Source organism: Hemicordylus capensis, chromosome 1, assembly GCF_027244095.1.
Source record: "Hemicordylus capensis ecotype Gifberg chromosome 1, rHemCap1.1.pri, whole genome shotgun sequence".
Lineage (NCBI taxonomy): Eukaryota > Metazoa > Chordata > Lepidosauria > Squamata > Cordylidae > Hemicordylus > Hemicordylus capensis.
Window position 1 is genome coordinate 411,305,321 of NC_069657.1, and position 19,310 is coordinate 411,324,630.

General features: G+C 43.5%; 1 protein-coding gene across 6 annotated transcripts in view; it reads left to right on the top strand.

The window, feature by feature from the left end:
* The window catches only part of SUSD4 (sushi domain containing 4), a 175,695-nt gene that overhangs the window by 70,812 nt on the left and 85,573 nt on the right, over positions 1 to 19,310 (top strand). Inside the window, exon 1 of one of the 6 annotated variants that reach the window (XM_053308323.1) lies at positions 4,633 to 4,768. The exons of the other annotated variants lie outside the window; for them this stretch is intronic. The gene's annotated coding sequence lies outside the window, so the exon portion shown is untranslated. Of the gene's footprint in view, positions 1 to 4,632; positions 4,769 to 19,310 lie in introns of those variants that run through there. 6 annotated transcript variants of the gene reach the window in all.

A 19,310-nucleotide genomic window follows, 5' to 3' on the forward strand; every position in this document is an offset into this window, starting at 1 on the left:
ACACTTAATTCGTAGAATTTCTGAGTAGAACATTACACCTATTTCACAGGGAAACATAAATTATGCAGCTGGACCTGTCTTGTTTCTTTAAATGGATGGAAGCGTTAAATTCATCTTGTGTGTATGAATAACAGGGTCCAAGGCCAATATGCAATACTCCTGCAACCTGGGCTTATTTTCCATTTGTGGTAGCTTTGTTTTATTAGCCCAGACTATTGAAGAGGTCAAATGCCATGTTAATTGTGGGGTTTGACTTGGTGTGCTGGTTAATTTTATCTGTTTTAAATCTCCATATAGAAATCAGTGGGTGTGGTGTTATCCCATTCACTCTGTTAGATCTTTCTGTACTCTTTGATACCATTGATCATACAACATGCAGACTGGGTGCATTTACAGAATGCTTCAATGGGAGTAGCATGGCTCATATCCCTGTGACCTTACCTGTGGGTACAGAGTTGAAAAGAACTTTTGGAGGTTTTCTAGTCTAGCCCCCTGCTCGGTACAGGATTCTGCAGAAGCAGTTCAACCCTGTGCTTTCTGAGTCAAATTTCAGTGCTAAATGAGGGCTGATTCTTATGTTGGTTTTGGTACTAGGGGACACGCATACAAGAGTATAAAATGGATAAGTCTGAACTCTGGTGTGCAGAAAGAATCGAGTTACTGCTGTTGAATCTGCCTAATTCTTTGCATTTGACAGAGTATGAGCAGTTGTGCCAGTATAGTTAAGATGAGTGTTTTCAACATTCTGCCATGATAAGCCCTGAACATCCTATTGCTTATAAAATCAAGAGTATCTACCCGATCCCCTTGAAACTGTGCACATATCACCTAGGGGACAAGACACACTGCTCCTCTGAATTGGTGCTAATCTGTTGCAAAATGGCTGAGCTATGGCAGTCTAGGTTTTTAACTCCTAAAAAGAGATTTCAAAGTGTTGGTCATGTTTTCCACCACATATAATATTTTTTTAAAAAAAGTTTAATATCTTTTTAGCATTCCCCCAAAATTTTGGTCTATTCTGGACTGGTGCCTTTTGCTGGTTTGAAAAACATCAGTCTAGTGATTTTTGAGTAATTACTGTTCAAAATCCTCATAATCTCCAGGAAAATAACTAAGGAAAAGTTAGCTAAGGGCATAACCAAGTTGATGCACCGAGAATTCTGAAGCCAAAGCTAGGAGGAGCAAGTCCTGGCAATTTCTGGCAAGTGACTTGCTGGTTCTGAATATAGGTGTCTGATAAGGACAGTCAGGCAGCAGCGATATAGGAAGGTGCTGGAGGTGGGTGCTCACTTCAGTGACAACAGCAAAGGCATAATTTCATACTGCGCGGGAGAAAGGCAATCGTAAACCACTTCTGTATTCTACCAAGAAAACCACATGGCTCTGTGGTCGCCAGGAGTCAACGCTGACTTGACAGGACAGTCTTTTTTCCCTATGAGCACTCTGTCACTTGTATAGTTAAACAACCATTTCTTTCCCTCCCTTTCATGGGCATTTGTTTTCTCCCTCTGCCGCCTTGCTCTCATTCCCACCAAAGTGGGGAAGCAGAGCAAAGCTTGGAATAAATTACTAGAAAGTAAGTCAATTGATTCCATTGGAGCTTATTTCTGAGTAAAAACACATAGGAATCGGGACCAGCAGAGATCCTAGGCAAGTATGTGGGTTCTCGGCCAGCGAGAAGTCCCGAAGGCTTGGAGCAGCCACATCCTCGGGTGGGTCTGTGCTACTGCCTCAATCGTGGTGGTTTGAAAAGCTGTGCCAGGAGTAAAATGTAACACTTTGGCGGGAAAACCTCAGGTCTTGACAGTGAACTTTAGAGATAACCGAAGGTTCGATTTGGAGTTTGGCAAGGCGAACTGGAGGTCTCTTTCTGTCCGTAACTGCGGTTTTGCACATTCAGGCATACTGGAGTTCCAGCCTCGGCCACGTTTAACTTTTCTTTGCTGTCACGTATGAAACAGACTTAGTAGGCTTCATGGCTGAGCAGGAATTTGAATCTGGGTCTTGCCTTTCCTGTTCTGACACTGACATTGGAAGTTCAAAGCCTGAGTATATTAAGGAAGGTGCAGAGTCCTCTGTCATCTTTCCAAGCCCAGCGTCTTGATGTGGAACATAAAAAAAACCTGCATGTTAGTCGACTAACAATGCCTGACCCCAAGTTTTGCATCCCTGAACCTGCTTGTTTTTGTGTCTCCTTGCGCCATTGTGCCCATTCTTTTGGCTCTATAGCCAGCCCTGCAAATCCTTCACAGTCCTGTCTGCTTTCTGTCCCCTCCCTGGATATCTTCCTCCTTAGTGCCAATGCAGACAAAATGCATGTTACAGATCATTTTCCTACTGCTCGCTAATGCCCCTCACATCCCCTCAAGCCCCTGTTGTATTCTGTCTAGCAGTCCTTCATGTTTTGTTGATTAAAAGTTTGTCCCAGTGGGGATCCTGTAGAGAGTGTATGGGGTGGAGTCAGAAAACATAAGAACAGCCCTGCTGGATCAGGCCCAAGGCCCATCTAGTCCAGCATCCTGTTTCGCACAGTGGCCCACCAGATGCTGCTGGAAGCCACAGACAGGAGTTGAGGGCGTGCCCTCTCACCTGCCATTACTCCCTTGCAACTGGTACTCAGAAAAGGGAGGGAAAGCAGAAGGAGAAAATGAAGTCTTTTATGAATAAAGTCTTAGTTAAACAAACATAAGATTGCTTTGTATTTACAAGTGAAGCAGCTATAAAACATTTGTTGTTGAGATTTTGAACCAGCTATGTTTGTGAGCCTACAAAGCATATTAAGGTTTCTACATCTTCATTTCATTGCATCACTGGACCTACATTCTTGAACTGCTGCATTTTACTATTACTATTGCTGCTTGTTTCTCCAGCTTCCTGATCTGCACAACCCTTGAAGGTACTCTTTCCTTATCAATCCTGGACTCTGTTGTTCACTGGATGCCCATTGCAGCATGGCTCATAACCCACCACCACCTTTTTTCTTGTCCACCCCAGGAGAACCTGCTCTTCCCTGGAAACAATGGAAAACTTATTTCAGCAATTACAGCCTCACTATACAGACCCCTGATTTTATTCCTGCAAAGCAGAAGGCTATATTGCTTCACTGCCTGAGCCTAGAAGGCCAAATAATATATACTCATTTGCCACTTCCTACCAGCTTGGAAGGGGATGCCAACCCTTATGAAGCTGCTCTTGATGCCTTAGATGATCATTTCAACCCTACTTTGATTATGATTGCTGAACGTTACAAGTTCTATTCTAGATCCCAACTGCCTCGTGATCTATTGATCAATATGTCCCAGCTTTGTGTGCCTTAAATGTAACCTGTGAGTTTGCCAACTTTACTAAACAAATCAATAACAGTTCCTGTGCCAGAGATCTCAAGAATTAGGAGAAGTGGGCATGACTGGAGAACACCTAAAAGAATTCAAGACTTTGTCACCAAATTTCAATCTATTAATTGTTATAAAGGGAAGGGATGTGCAGAGGCGTATCTAGGGTAGGGCAGGCAGGGCATATGCCCTGGGCGCCACTTGAAGGGGGGCGCAATTTTTTAAAATTAAATTTTTTTTAAATGGCTGCCAAAAACAAAATGGCCACCACACATGCTCAAATGGCCTCTGTGAGGCCCTAGGCCATGCCAGGCCTCACAGAGGCCATTTGATCATGCACAGTGGCCATTTTGTTTTCAGCCGCCATTTTAAAAAACACACAATTATTTTAAAAATGGCTACCGCACATGCTCAAATGGTCCCTGCGAGGCCCTAGAGGCCCGTGGGGGGAGGCGTAACCTTCGCAGATCCCCCCGCCATGGCCTATATGAAGCGCCCCAAAGGGGCTACAGGTAAAACATTTTTTAAAAATTTAATATAATATAAATCACTGTACACATATTCAGTTTGGCACTATGTACAGAGAATCAGGGCTTGTGAATACTGAGCTGAAGCTTATGAGCTAGGATTGTATTCATTTGCTCTTACTTTGCTTCTTGTGATAAGTGAGTTAAATGTGATGTCTTAATAATATGGCTACTAATGGTGAGTTTGTCTTTGAATCAGTGTGAAATCCTTAGTATTAAGGCCCACTGGGAGTTTCTTGCTCTCTTTCTCTCATTTTAACTGTCTTTCTGAAATACTAGAATATATTCCAAGTGGTGACACAGTTTACTCTGCATATCCTTTAATTGTTTTCAGAGTATCTGGGAAAAGTCAAATTCTCCATTTATTTTTAAAACGTATGTAATAGTGATGCTACAATGCACAGTAGAGAATTAGACGGGCACTTCTGTTTAGTTTTCCAAGTATACCTCCACATTGTATTTGGGTATTTCATGACCCCCAGCATACTGAAATTTGTAGTTTTCCAGCATTTTTTGGTCTGGTTACGTCAACTGCCAAATAGTTTTTGAAATATTAAAAGATTAACAAGCTTGACTTGTATTTTTGAGCTGATATTATGGTAAAGTTATCTGAAAGATGGGTGTCAGATGTTTGGACAGGGGGCGCAATTTCAGTGCTTGCCCTAGGTGCTATTTTCCCTATATACGCCTCTGGGGGTGTGTTCTATCAAGCAGTCCTTTATATTTTCTTGATCAGAAGTTTGTCCCAGTGGGGATCCTGTAGAAAATGTGGGGGGTGGAGTCAGAATGAAAAAAGGAAGGCAAAGGAGAAGGAGGAAATGGAGTTATTCCTGGAATAAAGTCTTAGTTAAATATAAGATTGCTTTGTATTTGAGGGAAACAGCTAAAAAACAGCCTCCTGACAATGAGGTAAGCAAACTGAATCTTAAACAGGATTGGGGTTTACAGAGTTGCCATATGCCTGGAAGAGCAGTAAGTAGTGAAAGTTGGTAAGGGATAATGGAAGAGAAAATATGTTTGTGTACATGCAATTTCAGGAATTGTTTCTCTGATGAAATGCAAAGCATAGCAATTGGTACCTGAGAAAAGGCTTGCTAATCTGGGCACGTCTGTGGTTTTTCTTGTCATAGCAGTAAGTGGACACTTCAGCTAATGTCCCTAATGAGGAAGGAAAGCAGCCGGAGCCAGAGAGCTCTGCATCTGCATGCTTAAAAGCTGAGGCTCTTAGTATTTGTGATTGTTCAAGGGACTCAACTGGCTCCTTCTCTTCCAATGTGGTGCATTCAGTATATTTGTGCCCCTCTTGGTTTGGTCCCTCTGCAGCATTTTGTTAAAAGTTGATCTGAGGTAACCCTGCAGCTGCAGTGTACACTGTGTGCATATGAGAGGCATGAGCAGAAGGTTGTGTCCTGCTGTCAGCGGCAAAGTCTATCCTCCCTGACACAGCAGAACAACAGAGAAAAGAAAAGGCCAGTCGGAATCAGATGCCCAAAGAATACAAATGCAGGAGATGAAGTGAAACCTGCTTTTAAAAGCAATGAGTTCATCCAAGGAGAGCACTCAAGGGTAGATACAGTATATGGAAAGATGGATGATACTTGGTATTGTACCATTTAGTGTTAAGTACTACAGTGTTGCCCTGGGTTTGCAGTTTGTTCTTCCATATTTTTTTTAAATGGTGAATTTGTTGCCCAGGGCACTGGGTGTGAGTTAGAACTCCTCCATATCAAGTTTCTGGAGACTTGGAGCAGATACAGCATGGCTCTTAGGCATGAGGCAAGCCACCTTTTCCTGTGAGCTTGCATAAAGGGAGTTGAGTGGTGTTTGCACTCCTGGCAAATAATTCATAAATAAATAAATTTGCCATGTACACATGAATACTGACAATCCATTGCAATCATGTGGTTCTGCTCCAAATGTTAAGGAGAAGGAGCTACTTTTGTGTTCCTTAAGAATGATGATTGATTGATTAAGTGTCGTCAAGTCGGTGTCAACTCTTAGGGACCACATTAGATAAATTCTCTCCAGGATGATCTGTCTTCAACTTGGCCTTTAAGAATAGGAAGCAAGATATGGATCTTTCCAGGAATTACCTGTAATCTTCTGGCCCTGCCCAAATTTTACCCGTACTTGATGGGGAAGATCAAAGCACTGTGAAAATGCTCTTTTGACCACCAGATCCATTGTTACTTCTGTTCCCGTTTTCCTCCTTGTCTTTGTTTTCATGCCTAGTATAACCATACTGATTTGTTTCTCAACCTTTATGTTGCTACCTAATAGTCTGGATTTTGGAACCCCAACTGGCTCTGTTATTTAGCCTGAAGAATAGCAAGCATGACAAAATGAAGAGAACTCTGTGGTGGTGCAATAATGCACAGTGATATTGCCCAGGAGCTCAAGAAGGGATGTACCTTTACAGAGGTATCTTTACAGAGGATGTACCTTTACAGAGCAGCAATTGCTATTACTTGTTATGATGTGCAGACTTCTTCAGTGTTATAAGCAGGGGCGTTGCTGTGTACTTGAAAGATCTGGGGCCTGCACTCACAGCCTCCCTTTTGATAATTAAACTCCATATCCATGTTTTAATAGTTTGATGATTTTTAACAGTTTTAACATTTTAAATTTTAAATTGTTGTAATGTTTTAACCTTTTATTCATTTATTTATTTTAATGGTTTGTTGTAAAATGCCCAGAGACTTGTGTTTTGGGCATTATACAAATACGTTAAATAAATAAATAAAATATCCCCCCAAGAATAATGGATATAATATTCTCTATAATGCAGCAGCTATGAAGGTGAAAGCTGTGCAGGTGCCTCCACTGCTTTATTTCCCTTCTGGAAGAGGTCACTGAGGTGGCTGATGCAAGGCTTGCATAGTGAATTTTCTCCTTAGCCTGTCAGATGTTCTTACCCTTTGCAACTGAGAATGCTCATAAAGGAAGCACCTTCCTTTTCTTCTGCCCACAATTCCTGTCAGATTTTATTAGATTCTTCAAAATGGGAGCAAAACAATTCTACAAAAAAGCATCAGATTTTGTTGCTTGTGGTGTTTGAAACCCAAATAACTCTGAAATATAAAGAGGGGGAAACTACAATGGCAGAGGCGTAACTAGGGAAAACGGCGCCCGGGGTAAGCACTGAAATGGCGCCCCCTGCCCCCCTCCCAACATACTACATTATACTTAGGTTTTTCCTCACAAGCGCCCGCCGCCACCGCCAAGCCAGGCCACTGACTGGCCGCCAGGTGCCAGCAAAGCAATGGGGGGGGGGCGCAGGCGGCGTGGAAGGGACCGCTCATGGGGAAGGGGGCACCGACGCGCTTCCTTGACTGCTGCAGCGCTGCTGCACTGAGCAGGAAACATTTGTATTAACAAAAAAATTTTTAAAAAATTGGTCATGGCGGCGCCCCCCACGTGACCAGAAAAGATGGCGCCCGGGGCACGTGCCCCCCCTGCCCCCCTATAGTTACGCCTCTGTACAATGGTGTTGATTAAGGGAAATTTGAAGTACTGTGAAATGCCTGGAGAGTTGGCAAGAAAAGAGAATGTTTGGTCTCCATTTGTAGCCAGTGCCCTTACCCGATACTGAAACCTGACAGACAGATGAAAAATTATAGGCCTGTCCATCAGAAAATGTTACCTATCAGAAAAGCTCACCTCTGTACTGAAATCTAATCCTTTGTTTGCTTTTGACCTCTGGTTTACTGTTGTCCTTTGCTCCTGACTGACTACCCAGCTTGACCTTAGACTCATCTAACTGGTCCTGGTCCCTCAGTCCTGCATCTTCCAGGCTAGCTGCCCATGACCCAGCTATAACAATCCTTCCTTTGCAGAACCAATCCTTCCTATGCAGGAAGACTAAAGTTGTGCAGCCCTGCTTTAGATGAAAATTCTCTGAGCATGGCAGACATATCCTGACCCAAGGATAGATCCAGCTCTTCAGATAAAACACAACATGATTCAGATTCCTGAATCAGATTCCTGCAAGGATCGGACTGTACAGGGGTTCTTGTATGTGCCTGCATCCTGCACTTCCCATTCCTCAAAGCAGCAAGTCCAAAGGCAGCACAACAAGGCTAAGTTTCTTTTGGATGGCAGAGCACTTGAAACTACTGACAACTTTGTCATATGCATTTTATTTACAAATATACAAGTAAAACAAATAGATTCCTAGATCAGGCAGCAAAACCACAGAGTCATCATCAAAGTGCCATAGATCCACAGTGACCTCTACAGCCCCCACATGGCTTCCAGTCTAGCTATTCAGCTCAAAATTTTCAGAATTCTGTGCTTGGTTTCAAACTGCAAGTGTGCATGCATGTTTGCATACATGCATGTGTGTGCTTCCTACTAACTGAAGGTGTCACCTTCCAAAGGTAGGGGAGGGGTTTCCAACTGTCAGACATTAATGCTCTTTTGTTGAGTCTCTGACCATCCTCTGATTATCTGGTAATAGTCCCATTACAGTAACCCAGATGGCTAACTCTACCATTCTCTACAACTTGGAAGGATAGAATGATACATTAGTGCAATGATGCACCAAACATATTAAAGATATAGATAAGAACATATAAGAACAGCCCTGTTGGGTCAGGCTGCAGGCCTATCTAGTCCAGCATCCTGCTTCACAGAGTGACCCACCATATGCCTCTGAGAAGCTCACAGGCATGCCCTCTCTCTTGCTGTTGCTCTCCTGCAACTGGCATTTAAAGGCACCCAAATATGCAATTTAGTATTAAATGATGGTATTTAGATGTGATCACTAAGGTAAAGGACATTAAATCTAAATGTGTACAGCTATTGATTTTGTGGCTATAAAGAGCAGTTGCATTAAGAACAGCCCTGCTGGATCAGGCCCAAGGCCTATCTAGTTCAGCATCCTGTTTCAGACAGTGGACCACCAGATGCCTTTGGGAAGCCAATATAATTGTTGCTCATTTCATATTTATTTTATTCTGAGTTTTGTGATATAGTGCCTAACCTCTGTAGATTGCTACCGATGTAACAGTTGATAAAAACCTTGTGCTGTGTTTTATAGCAACATTTTAAGGGCTCTTACACTTAACATTGTGGATTTCATTCTGCTGGTGGGTCAGAGACTGTTTGATATAACAAGAAAGATTCCAGAAAATAGAATAAAGATTGTATTCTTGTCTGCCATTGTGTAGAGAAATGGATTCAGACCTAGTTCTAAAAACTATTCTTGCCTGGCTGGATATGCCCTTCCCAGAAAGATAAGGCTTTTTAACTGAAACCAACTAGATTGGTTTTCATGCTTATAGAATTTTCATGGTTCTTTTCAAAGGCTTATCTCTTGCCTTGCTCCAAAAATTCTCTTGGCTGGTTTAATCATGTTCTAAAGTGACCAGAGAAAAAGATGTCAAGGCCTTTATTGGGTTAATCTAACATTTTTAATGTGAAAGGGCTGCTCGAGCTTTAACTCCACTGAATGTGTGCATGAACAATCGTCAAAGATTTATGTGTAGTCAGAGAATGGTATTTAATGTCATAACTCTCTCTATTGATTACTTGAAGCACATTTTTATCTGTTACGACTGTGTAGAATTAAATTTAGTTGAGATAGGAACTTTTTGGCAAAAGATGCTATTAAATAAAATGGAAGACCAAAAGTATCAATCAAGAATATCATTGTAGGACATTTTTTGTAATAGGATGCTTGATATATTGAAAATTCAACCTCAACACATGAAATACCCATCTACATTAGATAGCAGCAGTATGGTTGTGAAGCTAATTTATGTTCATCTTTTATCTTATCTAGGGTTCGGTTTACAAATGATATATTTTTCCTGTGCGGAGGTACACTCTATGGAGGATTAGATTCCATATATCTATAGTGTGACATAGGTGTTTGTTTCATTGAGAATATGCAGATTAGGTGCTTACTGATGCATCACCACCTGGTCAGTGGAAACATTGTTATAAGGGGTCCTTGGGGTACACTGGCCCAGGAACATTTGCTCCCAATGTGGCACAGTTTGAGAGGGGTGGAAACTGAGAGCTATTATGTTTAGGCACCTTAATTTGGCCACTATATATTGGCAGTTGAATTTTTAGACAGTCTCCCAGGTAGACTACACTTCTTGTGTATTTTTAATCACAGGGGTCCTGCCCTGGATGGTGGAGGGCAAGTCATTTGGGGAAGTATTTGCTCCCTCATCTCCCACTGAATTGCAGTATGCTGATAACATAGATTATCACAATGTAATCCAGGAGTTATCAAACTTGGGTCCCCAGACATTGGACTACAAGAACAGATGTTGTGAATGGGGGTGATGGGAGTTGTGATGCAACAACATCTGGGGACCCAGTTTGAGAACCCCTGATAGTAATAGACAGGGTTTAAAAACATTCTTGGAATAGGAATTATTAGCTAAGTATTAATAGCTGGGTAGGGATTGCCCCTTGTGGCAAGAGACTCACTGTAGCAGCCCTGGAGTCCTTAGAGATCTAGCTTGGCCCAGCTCAGTGAGGCCTATAATTGACTCTCTTCTTGAACAAGAAGAGTATAAGAACATTTTGTCTGAAACCCATGTTTGTATTTGTTTGCTTGCTCCCTTGCTTACTGTCTGCTCAGTTTGCTCAATCTTCTGCTAACTTTTAGGCACCTTTTAAATGTGTGATTCTCTTTATTTAGCAGGGTGAGAGCAACTGGCCCTATCCAGCCCCTGCACAGCATCCCTCCAGTAGTTGTTGGTGGTGTCTGTTTTATGTTTCTTTTTAGATTATGAGCCCTTTGAGGACAGAGAGCCATCTTATTTATGCATTTCTCTATGTAAACCACTTTTGGAAACTTTTGTTGAAAAGCGGTATATAAATATTTGTTGTAGTAGTACTACCAAAAGAAAACTACAGGGCTCTGTGGGCGCCAGGAGTCAAAATCAACTTGATGGCACACTTTACCTTTACCTGGACTTCTGGCATGTTCCTTAACTTTGGTTACTACTTTGTCCCCTTGTTCCTGACTGACCACCCTGCCAGATCTCTTGTTTGCTTCTGACTTCTGGCTTAGTGTTGTCTTTGACTCCTGACTGACTACCCAGCTTGACCTTTGACTCATCTACCTGGTCTTGATTATAAGAACATAGGAAGCTTCCTACTTGGTCTATCTAGCTCTGTATTTCTACACAGATTGGCAGCGGTTTTTCCAAGGTTTCAGGCAGGAGTCTCTCTCAGCCCTATCTGGAGATGCCAGGAAGGGAACTTAGAACCTTCTGCATACAAGCATGCAGGTGCTCTGCCCAGAGCAGCTCCATCCCCTAAGGGGAATATCTTACAGTGCTCACACATAGTCTTCCATTCAAATGCAAACCAGGGCAGACCCTGCTCATCAAAGGGGACAATTCATGCCTCAGTCCTGCATCCTCTGGGCTAGCTTCCTATGATCCAGCTGTAACAATGATGGGTCATTGTTAATCATTGCCAATCCCCTAAGCCCGTTTTCTGCTTAGACTAGATCCTACCTATATAAATATATATTAAAAAATTGAAATTATTGGGACTTAAGGTGGTCAACAGAATAACTTTTCCCATTTATTTCAATGGTGCTTAGTCATGACTAACTTATGCTGAATCCTGACCATGAGATCATAGCTTTGGAATAGAACAAATGAGTGTCATCCTAATTAACCACCTGACCCAAGGATAGTCTACCTACTCTGTAGGTTAATCCATGCAATGCTAGCCATGTTCATTCGGGAGCACTGTAGTTAGAGGGGAGAATAAATTACTTCAGTTAAACAAAGCTGCCTTATACAGACTATTGTCCCATCTAGCTCCATATCAACTCTGGGTACGGTCTTTCCCAGCCCTACCCAGAGCTGCTAGGGATTGAACCTTGGACCTTCTGTATGCAAAGCAGATGCTCTACCACTGAGCTAAAAGCCCCATACCCTAAGGGAAGTATCTTACGGCAGACATAACTTACATATAGTCACCCATCCAAATGCAAACCAAGGCAAAGCTGCTTAGCACAAGAGAAAATTCATGCTTGCTAGCTCTCCACTCCAATCATCCAGTTGATCCAAGCTAGCCTGCTGAGTAACATAAGGAACTTGTAAGTAACAACTAGGAATTGATAACTATTAAGGAAAGCTTTGTGCTTTCCCAGTTTCTGCCCCTGCACTTTTACCCATTGGTAAAAGACTCCAAGGCCAAACTTTATTTATTTGATTGATTGATATACTGCCCTTCCAAAGTGGCTAGATGCAACTCTAAACATTTCCATGGCCCTTTTAGACTTTCTATAAATAGCACACAACCAACCAAGGATTCAGATCTCAATACAAATTAATGGGGGCAAACTGAATAGTACATGCTCCAAATACTGAATCTGAATACCTAATCAAATATTTCCCTATGTGCACAGGTCCAGCTTACTACCACTGCCATCTGCCTCTGTACTTTTCTTCCCACTGAACAACTTGAGGATGGAAGGGGGAAAACCTGATTCATCTTGAAGTGTCACACAACAGGGCAATGGGTGGTGAACAAGAACAGCCTTGTTGAATCAGGCCCGAGGCCCATTTAGTCCAGCATCCTGTTTCCCACAGTGGCCCATCAGATGTCTCTGGGAAGCTCACAGGCAAGTGGTGAGGGCATTCCCTCTCTCCTGCTGTTGTTCCCCTGCAACTGGTATTCTGAGGCATCCTGTCTCTGACCCTGGAGGCAGCCTATAGCCATCAAGACTAGTAGCCATTGATAGACCTGTCTTCCATGAATTTGTCTAAGCTTCTTTTAAAGCCATCCACGCTGGTGGTCATCCTATGGCAGAAAATTCTGTTGATTGATTATGCTTTGTGTGGAAAAGTACTTCCTTTCATCGGTCCTACACTTCTTGGCAGTCAGTTTCATGGGATGACCCTTTGGTTCTAGGGTTGTGTAAGAGGGAGAAAAACTCTCTCTTTCTCTACTCTCTCTACACCATGCATAATTTTATAGACGTTTATCATGTCTCCCCTCAATTACCTTTTTTCTAAGCTTAAAAAGGCCCAGATATTGTAGCCTTGCCTCATAAGGAAGATAGGCCCCTGATCATCTTGGTTGCCCTCTTCTGCAATGGTAGGGGGGAAGGAGTCCTCCTTCACACTACTGTTGGGATAAGTAAAGGATATGTGGGAGTGGGTTGGAGGGCTGGCAGAAAGAACAAGTGGGTGGAAGCTAACATTTCCAAGTTCAGGCTTGAAAGGGTGCTTTGGGAGAGTGTGTGTGTGTGTGTGTGTGTGTGTGTGTGTGTGTGTGTGTGTGTGTGTTCTACACTGCCATTTGCTTTCTGAAAGCAAGTTGCTGCTATGGAGCATTTGCCAGATACAGTGGAGATTCTGCCTCATACTCTACTGAAGTTGTGTGTTTGATTTGAAATCAGGGGTGTAACTATAATATGGCAAGGGGAGACAGTTGTCTGGGGGCCCACTGCCTTGGGGGGGGACACACTGAGGCAAGTCACATGTCTGACTCCCCCAGCTGCGCACCCGCCTGGGCTTCCTTCAGTTGTATTCATCCTCCGAAATTCATGGTGTTAAGACCTGGAGCTACCAGAACAGCATGTCTTTCTCTAGTACTATTAAATGACTTGCATCGTCCACAATTTACAAAGCCTTTCTAAAAATAATTTAGGATGATGTTCTATTGTGGCACATAGGAGATAGATAGATAGATAGATAGATAGATAGATAGATAGATAGATAGATATTGATATAAATTTTACTATGCTTTTTGTTACCACTATTTCAGCCTCATTTAAGATTTCTTTACTTCATGAGCTGAGCTTCGGTTTTAAAATCTTGTCTCTGGGCCCACTCTAACCTTGCTACGCCCCTGTTTGAAATATAACTGAAGATTTTGTTGTTGCTACTAGAAATAAATGGTTCCATATCTCTTGCATTTGGGAGCATTTTGGGACTGAAGTTCCACTCTAAGTTATCTCCAGCTTGAGTTTGTTGTTTTTTCTACTTGCATTATGGAATAAAGAGGGGTTTTTTGAAGTGTTGTGTTCTGTGTGCTAAGACACTGATGTTTTTGTTTTTTTAATCCGTGTGTGTCTACAGTGGAAGCACTTGATGCTTAGTGTGCAGAAAATTGTGAGCCCCCAGGATACTTCTCATTCAAAATAAAAACACTAAAGTCTAAATTTAATAGCTTTCAGGTTTTCCAGGCCTCCCTCCCACTGGCATTAATTGCCCTCCTGCTGTTCCAGTTGTGAAGCTGTTTGCTCTCTTAACATTCAGCACGTGTTTGTTTTGACAGCCTGGTTTTCTGGGCTTTTTGTTTGTTTGTTTCCTGTAAAGCTTTTTTGTAAATGGCACTGTATATGTTGAAATTAGCTTTATAAAGCAGCCATTGAGGCTCTACACATGAGCAGTCATTTGTCGCTGGGCGACCAGATAGGGTGCCGAGATGAGCAGCAGCTTCGGTCAGGTGCTCCTGCACCCAGCCGTGGCTCACTGGGGAGCTCCGGGGGTTGGGGGAAGGGGAGCACTGCTGTGTTGTGCTCCGGCCCCCAGAGCCCCAGGAAGGCACCGTTCAAGTGCGCGGTGCCTTCCTGGGGTCTCCCCTCCTCACGCCGTTAACCTCTTTTAATGGGAGGGGTTTTTAGGCAGGCTAGCTGCCATGGAACCACCGGGCTCGCCCGCAAGCCCAGTGGTTCTGATGATCAATAGAAACCAGGCTGGGCTCCCCTAGCCCGGTTTATAGTGATCGTGGGAATATCTTCTTCATTTTATACTGTATTCTATAAAAGCGGTCTCTGGATCATTCATTCTATGTATGCAAATATGAAGTGAAGCTTGACACTGAATCCTGACCTTGGCCCAGTTTGGACATACTCTACCAGATCTCTCTCCTACATGTAGGAGGGAAATGAGTTTTAACTTTCTGTTCCTGCTGACCAGGCACGCTTATCCCACCTCCAAGGCCACAAGACATTCACATATGGCAGGGCTGCACAACTTCGGCCCTGCTGCAGATTTTGAACTACAACTCCCAGTATGCCTCACCATTTTATTTGTTTGTTTGATTGATTGATTTATATACTGCTCTTGATTAAAATAATCTAAAAGCGGTTTACAATATAATTAAAACAATGCAAAATTAAAACAGAAAAGTACAGATTATCTCAGTTTATAGTATAATTTGTAATCTATTAAAAATTTAATAACCCATTAAAAACAATGATACTAAAAACACAAAGCAGCAGTAGTAAAAACAATACTTTCATTTAAAAGCCTGGGTGGAGAGCCATGTCTTTACTTTCCCCCTAGAAACTGTCAAGGAGGTGCATGGTTTAACGCTACATCCAAGATTTGGTTTTTCTTTGTAAACAAGGCCACAAGTTCTATATTTTTGACTCTGAGGTATATCTAAATGTGTAGATATATTATTTAATTGTTACTGAGTTAGAATGAAATGATAAGAGGGGGGAAAGTAGAGTCCAAGTTTATGTATGGTTGTGAGATGTCTTATGTGTGTTCTTTTCTTTTTTCTGTGAGTTGTTTGTTGTGTTTGATTTGTCTGAAATAAATAAAATATCAAAAAAAGAAACTGTCAAGGAGACTTAGGAGTGGATGCCAGCCAGGAGAGCATTCCAGAGCCTGGGGGCAATGACTGAGAAGGCCCTGTCCCGTGTGCTTGAAAACTGAGCCTCTCTCACCGTCGGCATGCAGAGCAGAGCCCCCCCCCCCACACACACCGATGATCTTGTCAAGTGAGCACAAACCCTTGGGAGCAGGCGGTCCTTCAGATATCCAGGGCACAATCCATTAAGGGCTTTAAAGGTCAAAACCAGCATCTTGAATTGGACCTGGAAACAAATTGGTAGCTAGTGCAGCTCTTTCAGAATAGGTGTAATATGATCCCAGCAAGCTCAGTGTTCAGTATTGACCATTGTGGCTGGGAATGATTGGAGTTGTCATCCAAAAACAGCTGGAGGGCTGAAGTTGTGCAGCCCTGACACATGGGCATAATATTTAAATAGGGCTTGCATGCATTAAATCCAATATACCTAGGCCTGAACAGCATGCACCCATATAAAATGTGGGAATCAACCATGTGATCTGGTAGCCTTGGAGGTGGGATAAGCATGCTGCGTGGATGGGGTGGGATGGTATGCACTTGCTCCTTCACCGTGCATGGGGGTGGGGGTGGGGCTCAGAGGAGGTGGTGTATTATCTGAAACAAGCCCTTCTTGTATAGAAAATATGCTGCACTGCATTATAGATTCCATTAACCAATATGAAGACAATTTGCTTTGTACTGTGGGACAGGAACTGATGCTGGTTTTTTATTCTTCCCAGCTCAGTGCTTTTATAAAGATGTCTGTTCTTCCATATAGCAGAGAAACTGAATATGCTGTTGGAATACTAAATTCAGTGTTCTTCCTAACCAAAGCATAGCCTCTAAGGGGGGTGGGGGACACCTCTCGGGTCTGCTTTTGCTAAAGGTTGAACTTTCAAACTAAGATAGTTGTTGCTTTAGTATGGATATGGAAAGTTATTCATAGCTAGTGCTTTGATCATTATTCTATTCTTTTCAGTGTTTCTTGACAGACGGGCGTGTGGGAAATGTTATGAATTCTATGTTTTATCTTCTCCATTTTCCTGGGCTGGCTTATTGCTGAGATGAAATTTGCATCCTGATATTAGGCAGTTGTCCAGATATGAGCTATAATTTAATTGTGTGTTTCACAACTAAGGGGGTTTCTGGACTAGTTCACACAGGGTCAAATCGCATGCATTGTTGTGCTAAATGCACGCACCTACGCATGCACACACCCCAAATACCCTTGCTTATTAGCTTTAGAAGGGAAGCTTCCATAAGCTCCAATGGAAGTTTTCCTTCCAGGATTTCCTTCCTTTTGGAGGAAGGAATTTGGTTGGAACTGCACCGTGGAGAGAAGAAGTTAAATACACCCTCCCTATAGTGGTGGATAGCTTCTGCCTTTTAGGATCAACCGTCAACAGTAAAGGATCCAGCAGTCGAGAAATACGCCACAGACTAGCACTTGCTAGGGTTGCAATGATGGCCTTGGAAAGGATATTTAGATGCCATGACATATCTACACATACAAAGATTAGAATCGTTCGGACAGTGGTTTTCCCCGTAACACTCTATGGATGCGAAAGCTGGACTTTGAAGAAGCAAGATAGAAAAAGTATTAACTCTTTTGAAGGATACCATGGGCAGCCAGGAAAACAAACAAATGGATCATAGAACAAATCAATCCAGAATGTTCACTCGAGGCACAAATGACCAGGCTCAAACTATCATACTTCAGACACATCATGCGAAGATCCAGCTCTAGGCGTGTGTCCGAACCGGTCCGGCGGCCATTCTATAGAATGGCCGAACTGCCGGACCGGTTCTGCCCTGGTTGGTCCGGGTCCGGGGGGGGGGGTATTGCTTTAAGGGCGGGAGGGCTTGTTTACCCTCCCGCGCCTCTTTGCCCCCGCCAGTGGCCGTAATCTACTGTAAAATTGGGGCGCTGGAAACCAGCCGCCCCAGCCGCCGCCGCCGCTTCCGCCGCGCCCCCCCCGCGAGCAAATTAGAGATAAAAAAGGCTACTGCCTACAAGGAAAGGCTACTGCCGCCCTGCCGCCCCCCCACCCGCCACCCCCCCACGAGTGCTCACCAAGTTAGAAGAACTTAGAGAGGAGCTCGCGAACAGAGCTCCTCTCTTATCGAAGCCTCCGGCCCAACTGGGGCCTTGGGCGCGTGCGCACGCGGAAGCCGGGTAGACCGGGCCTCCGATCGCCGGAGGCCCGGTCTACCCGGCTTCTTCCCGGCGGGTAGACCGGGCCTCCGGCAAAAGCTCTATAGGCTAAAGAGCTCTAGTGCGTGTGCGCACGCGCCCAAGGCCCCAGTTGGGCCGGAGGCTTCGATAAGAGAGGAGCTCTGTTCGCGAGCTCCTCTCTAAGTTCTTCTAACTTGGTGAGCACTCGTGGGGGGGTGGCAGGTGGCGGGTGGGGGGGCGGCAGGGCGGCAGTAGCCTTTCCTTGTAGGCAGTAGCCTTTTTTATCTCTAATTTGCTCGCGGGGGGGGGCGCGGCAGAAGCGGCGGCGGCAGCTGGGGCAGCTGGTTTCCAGCGCCCCAATTTTACAGTAGATTACAGCCACTGGCGGGGGCAAAGAGGCGCGGGAGGGGTAAACAAGCCCTCCCCGCCCTAAAAGATAGGCTCCCCTTTGGTGCTGGTCCGGACTGCTCCGGACCATGCACATCACTATCCAGCTCCATTGAGAAGTCCATAATGCTGGGGAAAGTTGAAGGAAAGAGAAGAAGAAGATGACCAGCAGCAAGGTGCATGGACTCGATTACAACTGCAGTGAATGCGCCACTGAGAGACCTTAAAGGCCAAGTTGAAGACAGATCATCCTGGAGAGAATCTATCTATGTGGTCACTAAGAGTCAACATTGACTTGAAGGTACTTAATCAGTCAATCAATATGTCACCTAATGGTGCAGCGGGGAAATGATTTGACTAGGAAGCCAGAGGTTGCCGGTTCGAATCCCTGCTGGTATGTTTCCACAGGGCTCTGTGGTTGCCAGGAGTTGACACCAACTCAACTGCACACTTTACTTTATATGCTATGGACCTGTTCCTGATTGGATCCCATAATGAGTTCTTTTTTTAATCTTTCAAAAGACTTAAGTCCTAAGAACCTATTTTGCATAACATGTGGTGTAGCATAATTTATCTATAGAATTTTCTGCTGTGAGATGTGGTGATGGCCACCAACTTGGATGGCTTTAAGTTAGGCTTAGACAATTCATGGAGGACAAATCTATCAATGGCTACTAGTCTTGATGGCTATGGGCTGCCTCAGAGATGACTATAGGCTGTTCAGAGATGCCTCTGAATACCAGGAGGACAACAGCAGGAGAGGATGTGTGTATTCATCTTGAGCTTGTGGGCTTCCTAGAGGCATCTGCTAGGCCACTATGGGAAACAGTTTGCTGGATTAGATATGCCTTTGACCTGATTCAGCAAGGCTCCTCTTATTGTATGTTCTTGTGTGGTTTGATCCACAATCTGTAGACTACAAGTGCCATATATGTAATTAGAAATTTGGTGTATATGCATCCTTCCTCCACCACACACAATCTAACACTAGTTGCGGGCATACACCAGAGGCATTAAGCTCAAATGGGCTGGAGGACTAAACATCTGCTCAGAAGATGTTCAATGCCACAACCCATATTTTTCACTGCCTATTTGCCACTTTCTACATTTTGTTTCTCCCCAAATTCCTTCACAGAACATTGTTGTTCCCAATTCGCAGCATCTGTTGCCTGGGCCTGAGCACCCCATGTAGTTCATAGTTTCCCACTGTTCATTTTATTTATATCTATATATCTATATCTTATCCTAAGACCTCAGGATGGTTAACAACAATATAAAAATAATTCAATAAAAACAGAACAAATGCTGCTAAAA